We start from the raw sequence: 13,139 nt of genomic DNA on the forward strand, positions 1-13,139 counted from the left end.
CATCAAGAGGGAAACGATTCTTTAATTCTGATGGGACATTCAAACCTTTCTCAGGTAGGCCCCATTCATGAAGGATAAGATTTTCAATGTTTTCATGTATAGGGAACCCTTTCGGGGTCCTAGGCTTTAACCCTGCAAATATATCATCCAGAACGGAGTGGCTAGCTACCTCCTCCTCCACCCCCATGGTGCCCTTCACCATGGAAATTAGCTCTTCCATATCTTTGGAAGAGATATTTTCTATTATCAGATTTGGGTGTGGAAGTAGAACCCTCATTCTCCCAAATGTCCTCTGAACCCGAGGTATGGATTTCGCCTGAGTCAGATTCAATTGGAGCCATCTTCCTTTTCTTAGGAGGAGGGGGCTGAGGTGTCGGGGCCTGAGACATGGCCGCCATAGAGGACTGAAACTCCTGTTTGATGAGGGTTCTGATGCTGTCCAGAAGAGAGGGCTGTTCACTACGCAGCACTTTCATCCGTGCATGGTTGGCAGAGATTTTTCTTATAATTGGAGGGAAGCTTGGACGCACAAGTACCACACTTGCGGCTGGGCATCTTATCCTTTCTAGGGGCAGAGACCTTTTCTCCCTAAAAAGGGAGAGGTGGACTAAGTCACCTCATGACAATCTGGACAGCAAAGGGACCTCATCCACTACTTACAGTAGGAGGGTGAACGCTGGGCTCTGCAGAGGCAGAGTGTAGGGGTTTGTCACCATCCATAGAGGTTAGTCAGTCACCAGTCACAGAGGGACCTAGACAGAGGCCTTACCTGGAGGCTCTCCAACCAGGAATATATACCTATCGAGGTTGCCAGCGAATTTCGTGCCCCTCCTCCTTCCCAAGTTCTGTAGGGGGTGATGCCAGTTACACCCGTCATGGCCGCCGCCGGATCCAGGACGCCGGTCGGCACTCGCGTGCGCTCCAGCACATGGAGCAGAAACTGGAAGTTTGGACGCCTCACTTCCGGTGCCCGCGCACGGCCTCCGGTGGCAGCGAGGAGAGAGGAGGGAGCCGGGGAGCTGCGGGAGGACCCCGGTGTACATCACCGCCCTGCTTTGCCCCCGAGGAGGTTCAAGAAGGGCGGAATGAGGGGTCCCAAGTGGCGCGATGAACGCGGAGATGGGAGCAGTCCTAAAAGGAGGAGAGCAGAGCCCCCGACCTCGACTGCCCGGCAAAACAAGGTAACAAGCTGCACTATCAGAGAACCTCTTCTTGCCCCATAGGGGACAGGAAAAACACTGGTGGTTGCAGGAAGAGGAGGGGTATTTAACCTCTTTGTTTCCTGTCCCCTATTAGGGCGGGGAGACATCCTCCAATACTGCTGTCGTGGAAGGTGACTGGAGAAAAGTGTTCTAATGAGTTACGTCTCAGGGCAGCAAATGTATTGGTTTATAGTAAACCTGAGTAGGGGAAAAGCTGGTTACTTGCTCCATCACTGATGTCACTATTGATGTTATACTCCTCTGCATTCAGTCTTGAATTTCCAAAATAAATAAAGCATTGCTTGCCCATATGCTAGATTTTCCCATTAATATAATTGTATAACCAGTAAACAGTATCATAACACTGCAATAGATATCAATTTCTTGACAGCAGAACTAGGCTTGTATTCTGAATACACTTCTTTCTGCTGGCATATTTTTTAATTAAGAAAGCAGTAAATTACTTTCAGGCCTTAATGATTTTATTTATTAAGCATACGACTGAAATATGAACTCAAAATGTGCTTATGACTTAGGAGAGTGGGCCGAACAGGAAAGGATTTAGATCTTACATAGATAACAGTAGCAAAATGGTTAGGACTAAAACAGGTAACTTTATAACTATTTTTATTTCATTTTGGTTATATAGCACCAACATATTCTGCAGCATATTCTTCTGTACATAGATTGCCATCATTCACTAAGGGCAATGGCATCTAACGTCGCTATCTCAGATTTCATCCGAGTCAAATAGCTGATCAGTATGTTTGGGGTAAGGGCTCGTTCAGACGAAGGTGTAACTGCCCCATTTGTCATAAACAAAACAGGTTGTATAAATATCACACAGTGATAAACGTAAGTCAATGGGATAGTTTACATGAACATTTGTTAAAACAGGGACCAATGGACTGCGTATCTACACTACCGTTCAAAAGTCTAGGGTCACCCAGACAATTTTGTGTTTTCCATGAAAACTCATACTTTTATTAATCAAATGAGTTGCCAAATGAATTAAAAATCTAGTCCAGACATTGACAGGGTTTGAAATTTTTTTTTTTATACGAAATAATAATTTTCTCCTTCAAACTTTGCTTTTGTCAAAGAATGCTCCCTTTGCAGCATTTACAGCATTGCAGATCTTTGGCATTCTAGCAGTTAATTTGCTGAGGTAATCTGGAGATATTTCACCCCATGCTTCCAGAAGCACCTCCCACAAGTTGGTTTGGCTTGAAGGGCACTTTCTGTGTACCTTAAGGTCAAGCTGCTCCCACAACAGCTCAATGGGGTTTACATCTGGTGACTGCGCTGGCCACTCCATTACAGATAGAATACCAGCTGCCTGCTTCTTCCCTAAATAGTTCTTGCATAATTTGGTGTGCTTTGGGTCATTGTCCTGTTGTAGGATGAAATTGGCTCCAATCAAGTGTTGTCCACAGGGTATGGCATGTTGTTGCAAAATGGAGTGATAGCCTTCCTTATTGAAAATCCCTTTTACCTTGTACAAATCTCCCACTTTACCAGCACCAAAGCAAACCAGACGATCACATTACCTCCACCATGCTTGACAGATGGCGTCAGGCACTCTTCCAGCATCTTTTCAGTTGTTCTGCGTCTCTCAAATGTTCTTCTGTGTGATCCTAACACCTCAAACTTGGATTCGGCTGTCCATAACACTTTTTTCCAATCTTCCTCTGTCCAATGTCTGTGTTCTTTTGCCCATATTAATATTTTCCTTTTATTAGCCAGTCTCAGATATGGCTTTTTCTTTGCCACTCTGCCCTAAATGCCAGCATCCACGAGTCGCCTCTTCACTGTAGACGTTGACACTGGCGTTTTTCGTGTACTATTTAATGTAGCTGCCAGCTGAGGACCTGTGGGGCGTCGATTTCTCAAACTACAGACTCTAATGTACTTGTCTTGTTGTTCAGTTGTGCAGCGGGGCCTCCCACTTCTCTTTCTATTCTGGTTACAGCCTGTTTGTGCTCTCCTCTGAAGGGAGTAGTACACACCGTTGTAGGAAATCTTCAGTTTCTTACCAATTTCTCGCATGGAGTAGCCTCCATGTCTAAGAACAAGTATAGACTGTCAAGTTTCACATGAAAGTTCTTTTTTTCTGGCCATTTTGAGAGTTTAATGGAACCAACAAATGTAATGCTCCAGATTCTCAACCAGCTCAAAAGAAGGTCAGGTTAAGGGTCTGTGCACCTAGACCTGTGGAAAACCAACTCTGCAGTGCACATGCTGCGGAAAATTCCATGCAGAAACGCTGCAGTTTATTTTCCGCAGCATGTAATTCTTTGTGCAGATTCTGCAGCGTTTTACACCTGTTCCATAATTGTAATCCACAGGTGTGAAAACGCATGTGAAATCCACACAAAAACAGCGGTAAATCTGCACGGAAAAATCCTCACATGAATCCGCAACGTGTGCACATACCCTTATAGGTTCTCTAATCAGCCAAACTGTTTTCAGCTGTGCTAACATACTTGCACAAGGGTTTTCAAGGGTATTCTAACCATCCATTAGCCTTCTTACACAGTTAGCAAACACAAAGTACCATAAGAACACTGGAGTGATGGTTGTTGGAAATGGGCCTCTATACACCTATTAAAATATTACATTACAAACCAGACGTTTGCTGCTAGAATAATCATTTACCACATTAACAATGAATAAAGTGTATTTCTGAATCACTTAATGTTAGCTTCATTGGAAAAAAAAAGTGCTTTTCTTTCAAAAATTAGGACATTTCCAAGTGACCCTAAACTTTTGAACGATGGTGTATGTAAAAAAATAAATGAATGCATCATGCACTACATTGATCCATATTTTGCATCACTCGCCCCTTATGTCAGTGAATGCAAAATAAAAAGCTAAAAATGCATCACGCACCATCCATTTGACATGCGTTTTTCATAGATTGGACACAGTTTTGTATATGCATGTCTGTACCTGACCTTGGAGGCGAAGCACAAGTGCTTTGCAAATTGCCCAGAAACATGAGAAGAACATACAAACTCCATGAAAATGTTATCCTTCATCAGGTATCTATTGCTACAAGACAAATGTACTAATCACAGAGTCAATATACTACTGCCTACTACTTTTTGGAAGGGTACCTTGGCAATATGCTGTTCACAAAGTGCTCCCCTTTTCATACCAGTAGCAACCATCTTTCATCGGTGGGAAAACCACAGAGTAAGTGATCAATTTCCCTGAAGTGTTGCCAGAGGAGTATCCACAAAATGACTGTTCAAACCAAGCGGATACTCAGTGCTCCTTTAGTATGGTCGAGAAATACAGTACACCATCCCACGTTTGTTTTGCATCTATCGCTGCTCTGCTTTTCCTTGACCGACAGTTCTGGCTTTACAGGAGCCAGAGGAGAATGGAGATAGATGGAAAAGAAGTAGGTGGGAAGGTGCAATGAACTGCACACTATCTGGTGCCAGCAGATATGAATTCAAATTAACGGATTGCGTGCTAATACAGAACAGGTCTTCTTGCGCAACAGACACTCTTTGTATCCGCATTATTGCCTGGACAAGAGATGGGAAAAAAGGATTCTCTTTAATAGTTTTATTTGGATTTAAGCACTGATAAATCTGTGCGCTCTAATAGAAATTCAGTACAACATTAAATAGTGTCCCTTTTTTATTTTTAATGGTGTGTCTATAACTATTTTTTCATTCGTACTTTATCACTACAAGTGATTGAGAAATGATAGAATGACATGATCATGGTATCACATGACTTCTAAGGGGAAAAGCGGAACAAAAAAATGCAAATCATGTTTTTTATGTTAAAAATACATATAATGAAATTGTACTACTACATTTTTTAACTATTGCACCAATCACTAAAATAACCCACAGAAAAATGTATTAAAAAGTTATCCCGACAGTCTACTGAACATCTGTTGAGCAACACACTGCTTCCGCACATGCTAATTTGCAGGGAGAAGTGTATCCAGGTTCCAAAGGCCATACATATACCACATGATCAAATTACATGTCATCACTAATTGGGAAAACCAAGTGCCAAATTGCGGTACCATGACTTATTTGTACAAAAGCGTTCTGAGCCTTGCTTGTAATTGTTAGTGCTATATAGAAGGTTATTTATTTTTGCAAGATGCGAATGGGGAGAGTAAATGGAAAGTCACAAAAAATTCCTTTAATCCTAAATAAAAATATCTCAGAACAGTGGGTTGTCATTTTTTTCTTTTCGATTGCATAAAAAAAAAATACAATTTATTATTGTTATCCCAACTGGTGGCAATAAAAAATCCAACTTGTCCAGCAAAAAAGCCTGAAAAATAACCCTTTGTATGAAAAAAAAATAATAATAATTCAAGAATGTTAATTGAGTATGTGACTGTGATCATGTGTAGTGGGAAGTGACGCTTTTGTGGCTGTAGCTGACAGTACATGGTATAGATTATCTCCAACTCATAGCAATGGCTCAGCATTCAGAAAAAGAATGCAGATAGTAGTGTCAGCATCCTCTATTGAAGCAGCCCTGGTATTTCCAGCATTTGATCAGAAAGAGTGTGGACAGCAGTGTGTGCAGTCTTTTCTTACCTTAGCACCCATGGTATCTCCCGTATGAGATAAGAAACATATGATGGCAGCAGTGTGAACAGCCTCTTCTTATCTTAGCACCCCTAGTATCGCCTTTATTTGATCAGAAAAACAGTGTCCAGTAGTGTGAGCAGCCTCTTCTTACTTCAGTTCCCCTTGTATCTCCACTATTAGATCAAAAAGACAGGGTGGAGAGCAGTGTCAGCAGCTTCTTCTTACCTCACTACCTGTTATTTCCAGTATTAGATCAGAAAGAAATGGTGTTCAGCAGTGTGAGCAGCCTCTTCTTACCTCACTACCTGTTATTTCCAGTATTAGATCAGAAAGAAATGGTGTTCAGCAGTGTGAGCAGCCTCTTCTTACCTCAGCGCCAGTTTCAGACTGGGGAGCAATAGGCCCGCTTGAGGATTAGCTCAATGTAATTTGCCCAGAGAAGCCCCATACTGTTTTCACTAAGATATTCCTTTGATAGCTCCCTTTGTGTATGATGCCCTCCAAAATGCCACCCCCTAAATATATTATGATGCCCTCACAGTGATTTCACCCACATAAGCACAGTATGATGACCCCAGAATGACCACAGCAAAGTTTGATGCCCAGACACATTATAATGTCCTCTCACCACTTCTATACACAGTTTGACCCTAAAGCACCCTATACACTCTATGGTAGCCCCCCACAAGTAATGACTGAAAAAAAATACCTAACTTCTTCCCCTGGCATGCTGAGGCGGCTACGGGCTGCTTTTTTGGGGCCGGAGAGGGCCACTATCCATGGCCCCTTCCCAGTCTGAGTATACCAGCCACCAGTTGTAGTCTGGCTGGTTGTCAAAAAAATTGGGGAACCCCCAAGCTGTTTTTTTTAATTATTTTTTAATTTCTGATAACCAGCCAATATAAAGATGACAGCTGAAGGCTGCATCCAGCAGCTGTCCACTTTAATAGTGCTGGTTATCAAAAATAGAGGGGAAACCACGCCATTTTTTTATTTATTGCACAGGCGCTGGCTGATGAATACACTCAGCAGCCTTGCCTGCTCTCATTGCCATCAGCAAGAGCAGGTGTAGGCTGATGAGAGTACTCTCATCAGCTGGCGACTGACCATCAGTATCCTTTTTAGGCTGGGGTCACACTTGCGTGTGCAATGCGAGTCTCTCGTATTAATACCCAGCACTGCCGCCAGCACTCGGGACCAGAGTGTGCGGCTGCATGTGTTTCTATGCAGCCGCACACTCCGTTCTGAGTGCTGGTGGCAGTTCCGGGTATTGAGGCGAGAGACTCGCACGAGTTTCTCGCATTGCACATGCAAGTGTGACCCCGGGCCTTACCGCCAGTCACAGATGCTGGCTCACACACTGTCATCTGACAGAGTGAGAAACAACGCTCTGACTGGCGGTAAGTTTGGCAAGATCAGAGCCGCGTGTTTTTCTCACGCTGGTGAATCCAGTGTATTTGAGTGACGTCATCGCAACCCTGGGATCATCATTCAAGTTAGGTGGGTGGCGCCAACCGTGACTGAATAAAATGAAGTTCACCCCTATGACTAAATTTGTAGGTATGATCTAACTATATAAAAAAAAGAAAACACCGAATAATATCCCTAACGGGGTCATGAAGGGTAAGATATAACAAAACCAAAAGAAAGAACCTTCACTCAAAGACCAAAAATATTTGAAAAATATATATTAATGTTTATTGAAGACAAACATACACATAAATAAAAACATAGTAGAGACCACCAGTGCAGAAACGGTGGGTCACACACGGGTCTAACCTCAGTGCAAGTATAACTTCAATAGAATACAGACATAATGTACAGCCTCAGGTAGTATACATATATCATATAGGAGCTACATGTAAGACGTGCAGTTAAATACAATAAAGTGCTGGTGTGCAATAGTGCAATAAGTACCGCTATATTGTGCCAATGTGCATTGGTACAGTGAATATCACATAAGCCACTCTAGGGCATAACAACCTAGGCTGAGATAAATAACAGGAAAAGAGTCATGTAGTAAATGTATACTTAGCACAAAAAGATATAATGCAATGTCTGGGTATAGTTACCAAGAGGATGAATCCGGGGACCCACCACACTCGACGCGCGTTTCGCACGGAAATGCTTCGTCCAGGGGTCAACCTGGACGAAGCATTTCCGTGCGAAACGCGCGTCGGGTGTGGTGGGTCCCCGGGTTCATCCTCTTGGTAACTATACCCAGACATTGCATTATATCTTTTTGTGCTAAGTATACATTTACTACATGACTCTTTTCCTGTTATTTATCTCAGCCTAGGTTGTTATGCCCTAGAGTGGCTTATGTGATATTCACTGTACCAATGCACATTGGCACAATATAGCGGTACTTATTGCACTATTGCACACCAGCACTTTATTGTATTTAACTGCACGTCTTACATGTAGCTCCTATATGATATATGTATACTACCTGAGGCTGTACATTATGTCTGTATTCTATTGAAGTTATACTTGCACTGAGGTTAGACCCGTGTGTGACCCACCGTTTCTGCACTGGTGGTCTCTACTATGTTTTTATTTATGTGTATGTTTGTCTTCAATAAACATTAATATATATTTTTCAAATATTTTTGGTCTTTGAGTGAAGGTTCTTTCTTTTGGTTTTGTCTAACTATATAAAGTGGTTTTTTTGCACATTATTAGACCGCCGTTTTTAATTACCAAAATATGTTAGTGATGCACATTGCATCACTAACAATGTACTGGGAGACAGTCGACATGCTAAAAAGGACATGACAGGTTCCCTTTAACAAAACATCGATCTGCAGTCCGTACTTTTGAACAAAAGAGGAATATAGAGAATCAGGAAGGAAAGGACAATCATGGCTGAAAGTGTTGGCACCCTTGAAACTGTTCCGTAAAATGAAGTATTTAAGCCGACACCAGAAGCGCTTCTTTTTAGCCTTTTTTTCTAAATGGTATATATTCAGCAATAGCAGCTACAAGGTAAAATTTAGGACCAGTTCTTTTTATTCTTTACTAACCCCTTAACGACCAGAGGTATTTTTGGTTATGCATTTTTATTTTTTCTCCCCTTCTTCCCAGAGCCATAACTTTTTTATTTTTTGGTCAATATGGCAATGTGAGGGCTTGTTTTTGTGGGACGAGTTGTACTTTTGAACTACACCATTGGTTTTACCATGTTGTATAGTAGAAAACGGGGGATAATTTTTTTTAATTTGTCTCATCTGACCACAGCACCTTCTCCCAGCAGGGGGACCTTGCGGGCACTGCAGGATTTTAAACCTATGGCATAATGTGATAGCAATGGTTTTCTTGGTGACTTGCTGATCCCAGCTGCCTTGAGATCATTAACAAGTTCCCCCCGTGTAGTTTTAGGCTGATCTCTCACCTTCATGAACAAGGATACTTCAGGTGAGATTTTGCATGGTGCCCAAGATTGATGTCGACTGACAAGTCATTTTGTATTTCTTCCATTTTCTTACTATTGCCCCAACAGTTGTCTCCTTTTCGCCCAGTATCTTACTTATTAAGGTACAACGCTTCGGTCGATAATAGACCTTCGTCAGGATCCTGCAGTATACACAATTGAAATAAAACATAATAATACATCAATGCTGATGAAAGAACATAATGAAAAAATTAACATAGTATGTAACATATCTCTTAACAAGGAAAGTATATCATTATACACCGTGAATATGAGGAGAAAACCAGGGAAAAAGGGAGGTAAGGAACAAGGACATCTACCCAACTGCTTAGGGAAGGAAACATGTCCTATTGGGGCAAAAATTGCAGAAAAGAGGGTTCTAATCCAGAAGCTTAAGGACAAAAATACAGAGAATAAAGAAAAACCGCAGGTGTACATATATATATATATATATATATATATATATATATATATATATATATATATATATATATATATATATATATATACAGTGGGGCAAAAAAGTATTTAGTCAGTCAGCAATAGTGCAAGTTCCACCACTTAAAAAGATGAGAGGCGTCTGTAATTTACATCATAGGTAGACCTCAACTATGGGAGACAAACTGAGAAAAAAAAACCCAGAAAATCACATTGTCTGTTTTTTTATCATTTTATTTGCATATTATGGTGGAAAATAAGTATTTGGTCAGAAACAAACAATCAAGATTTCTGGCTCTCACAGACCTGTAACTTCTTCTTTAAGAGTCTCCTCTTTCCTCCACTCATTACCTGTAGTAATGGCACCTGTTTAAACTTGTTATCAGTATAAAAAGACACCTGTGCACACCCTCAAACAGTCTGACTCCAAACTCCACTATGGTGAAGACCAAAGAGCTGTCAAAGGACACCAGAAACAAAATTGTAGCCCTGGACCAGGCTGGGAAGACTGAATCTGCAATAGCCAACCAGCTTGGAGTGAAGAAATCAACAGTGGGAGCAATAATTAGAAAATGGAAGACATACAAGACCACTGATAATCTCCCTCGATCTGGGGCTCCACGCAAAATCCCACCCCGTGGGGTCAGAATGATCACAAGAACGGTGAGCAAAAATCCCAGAACCACGCAGGGGGACCTAGTGAATGAACTGCAGAGAGCTGGGACCAATGTAACAAGGCCTACCATAAGTAACACACTACGCCACCATGGACTCAGATCCTGCAGTGACAGACGTGTCCCACTGCTTAAGCCAGTACATGTCCGGGCCCGTCTGAAGTTTGCTAGAGAGCATTTGGATGATCCAGAGGAGTTTTGGGAGAATGTCCTATGGTCTGATGAAACCAAACTGGAACTGTTTGGTAGAAACACAACTTGTCGTGTTTGGAGGAAAAAGAATACTGAGTTGCATCCATACCTACTGTAAAGCATGGTGGTGGAAACATCATGCTTTGGGGCTGTTTCTCTGCAAAGGGGCCAGGACGACTGATCCGGGTACATGAAAGAATGAATGGGGCCATGTATCGTGAGATTTTGAGTGCAAACCTCCTTCCATTAGCAAGGGCATTGAAGATGAAACGTGGCTGGGTCTTTCAACATGACAATGATCCAAGGCACACCGCCAGGGCAACGAAGGAGTGGCTTCGTAAGAAGCATTTCAAGGTCCTGGAGTGGCCTAGCCAGTCTCCAGATCTCAACCCTATAGAAAACCTTTCGAGGGAGTTGAAAGTCCGTGTTGCCAAGCAAAAAGCCAAAAACATCACTGCTCTAGAGGAGGTCTGCATGGAGGAATGGGCCAACATACCAACAACAGTGTGTGGCAACGACTTACAGAAAACATTTGACCTCTGTCATTGCCAACAAAGGATGTATTACAAAGTATTGAGATTAAATTTTGTTTCTGACCAAATACTTATTTTCCACCATAATATGCAAATAAAATGATAAAAAAAACAGACAATGTGATTTTCAGGATTTTTTTTTCTCAGTTTGTCTCCCATAGTTGAGGTCTACCTATGATGTAAATTACAGACGCCTCTCATCTTTTTAAGTGGTGGAACTTGCACTATTGCTGACTGACTAAATACTTTTTTGCCCCACTGTATATATATATATATATATATATATATATAAAAAAAAAAACAACTTTGTATACGTATGAAATGTGCACACCCTACACTGACATCTTATGTCCATAAGAAAAAAGGAAGGAATCCAAGGTGTGCTGTACAAGTGACCTTATGTTGCACTAGGAAGAAATGGATTGAATATCATGATACAGACTAATATAATGTAACTAAAAATGCCCTGCAAGAAGCTCACCTGTGTTGCGGGTGAACAAGATGTCACCTAGGAGTCCGGTATATGCCGGATCTAGAATAATATAGACAGTGTGTCACAAGCCATTAGGTAATCTGCTTGAAAAACGGAAAGTAGGCTAAATCTATTAACCTTACCGGTGGTGGATAGTGGTAGTGTGCAGGCATCCAACGCAGTATCCGCCACTTGTTGGAGTGAGTGTCTGCATGTATAGATGCACAAATAAGGCCGGTGGGCGGGTCAAATGACCTCACCGAACCCGGAGGTGCATCACAGGAAGTGGCAATGTATGCGTTCCACCTCATGAATGAAAGGAAACAGCATGTGTAAGGAAAGGGCGGTTATATGGAAGAGATAGAATTCATCACCCTAGTTATAACAGAATGAACAGGGAAAACAGTATAACAGCTGAGCAGGGGGAGGGGGTATGGGTGAGTCAAGGGGCCGGTCAGGCAGTGAATTGCATGAAGAAATCAGATAAATAGATTAAAGGAATTGAAATACCAGAGATAATAGTTGAATATAAGCAATGGGCTTGGTTCATGAACATATCCAAATAAAGTAGGAACATATAGTAATACTGTTATACAGTAAATGCTAAGTATATATATCTATATATATAAGAGGCATCGTGATTACTCGCTAATCCCGCCCCCCTGCACAGTAGCTCCGCCCCCGACACATCACCACACAATCCCGCCCCCCAACACATTACCACACACAATCCCGCCCCCATTACCACACAATCCCGCCCTCACCACATTACTACACATAATCCCACCCTCACATTACTACACATAATCCCGCGCCCCCAACACATCACCACACATAATCCCGCCCCCCAACACATCACCACAAATAATCCCGCCCCACCACCACACATAATCCCGCCCCCCACCACACATAATCCCACCCCCCAACACATCACCACACATAATCCCGCCCCACCGCCACATAATCCCGCCCCCCAACACATCACCACACATAATCCCGCCCCCCACCACACATAATCCCACCCCCCAACACATCACCACACATAATCCCGCCCCACCGCCACATAATCCCGCCCCCCCAACACATCACCACACATAATCCCGCCAACACATCACCACATAATCCCGCGCCCCCAACACATCACCACACATAATCCCGCCCCACCACCACATAATCCCGCCCCCCCAACACATCACCACACATAATCCCGCCCCCCCAACACATCACCACACATAATCCCGCCAACACATCACCACACTATTGTTATTAACTTCATTTTAAGTTAACTTACCAACTGCGTAAGCGCTATTGAATGTTGTCATTATTTACTTTAGTTTAATCACCAGCAGCGTCCATTAGATAGCAATGAGCGTGCCGAGCGTTAGCTGGCTGGAAACATCTAGTATATATATATATAGATATATATATATATATATATAAAGAGGAGACATAGGAAATTACAGACAAAATGCAGGACATCTTGAGTGTCAATTAGGTAAAACAGTGGTTACAATATAATTGAACAAATGAAAGGAAGTCATAAACTCTGCAATTCATGAATCCAGGAAGCCTCTTTTTTAAGAATGAGTATGCAATCGTCCCCTCGTCTAGGGGCTGG

The 13,139-nt window shown here is 42.3% G+C and overlaps 1 long non-coding RNA gene across 1 annotated transcript; it reads right to left on the bottom strand.

The window, feature by feature from the left end:
* Window positions 1-3,568: 3,568 nt before the first annotated feature.
* On the bottom strand, window positions 3,569-12,143 carry LOC143775995 (uncharacterized). The gene is made up of 5 exons (XR_013215750.1): window positions 11,665-12,143; window positions 11,531-11,581; window positions 9,174-9,355; window positions 5,786-5,952; window positions 3,569-4,741 (listed from the first exon to the last, which is right to left on the bottom strand). It is a non-coding gene; the product is annotated as an uncharacterized LOC143775995 (long non-coding RNA).
* Window positions 12,144-13,139: the final 996 nt, after the last annotated feature.

Source organism: Ranitomeya variabilis, chromosome 5 (genome assembly GCF_051348905.1).
Source record: "Ranitomeya variabilis isolate aRanVar5 chromosome 5, aRanVar5.hap1, whole genome shotgun sequence".
In the NCBI taxonomy this organism is placed as follows: Eukaryota; Metazoa; Chordata; class Amphibia; order Anura; family Dendrobatidae; genus Ranitomeya; species Ranitomeya variabilis.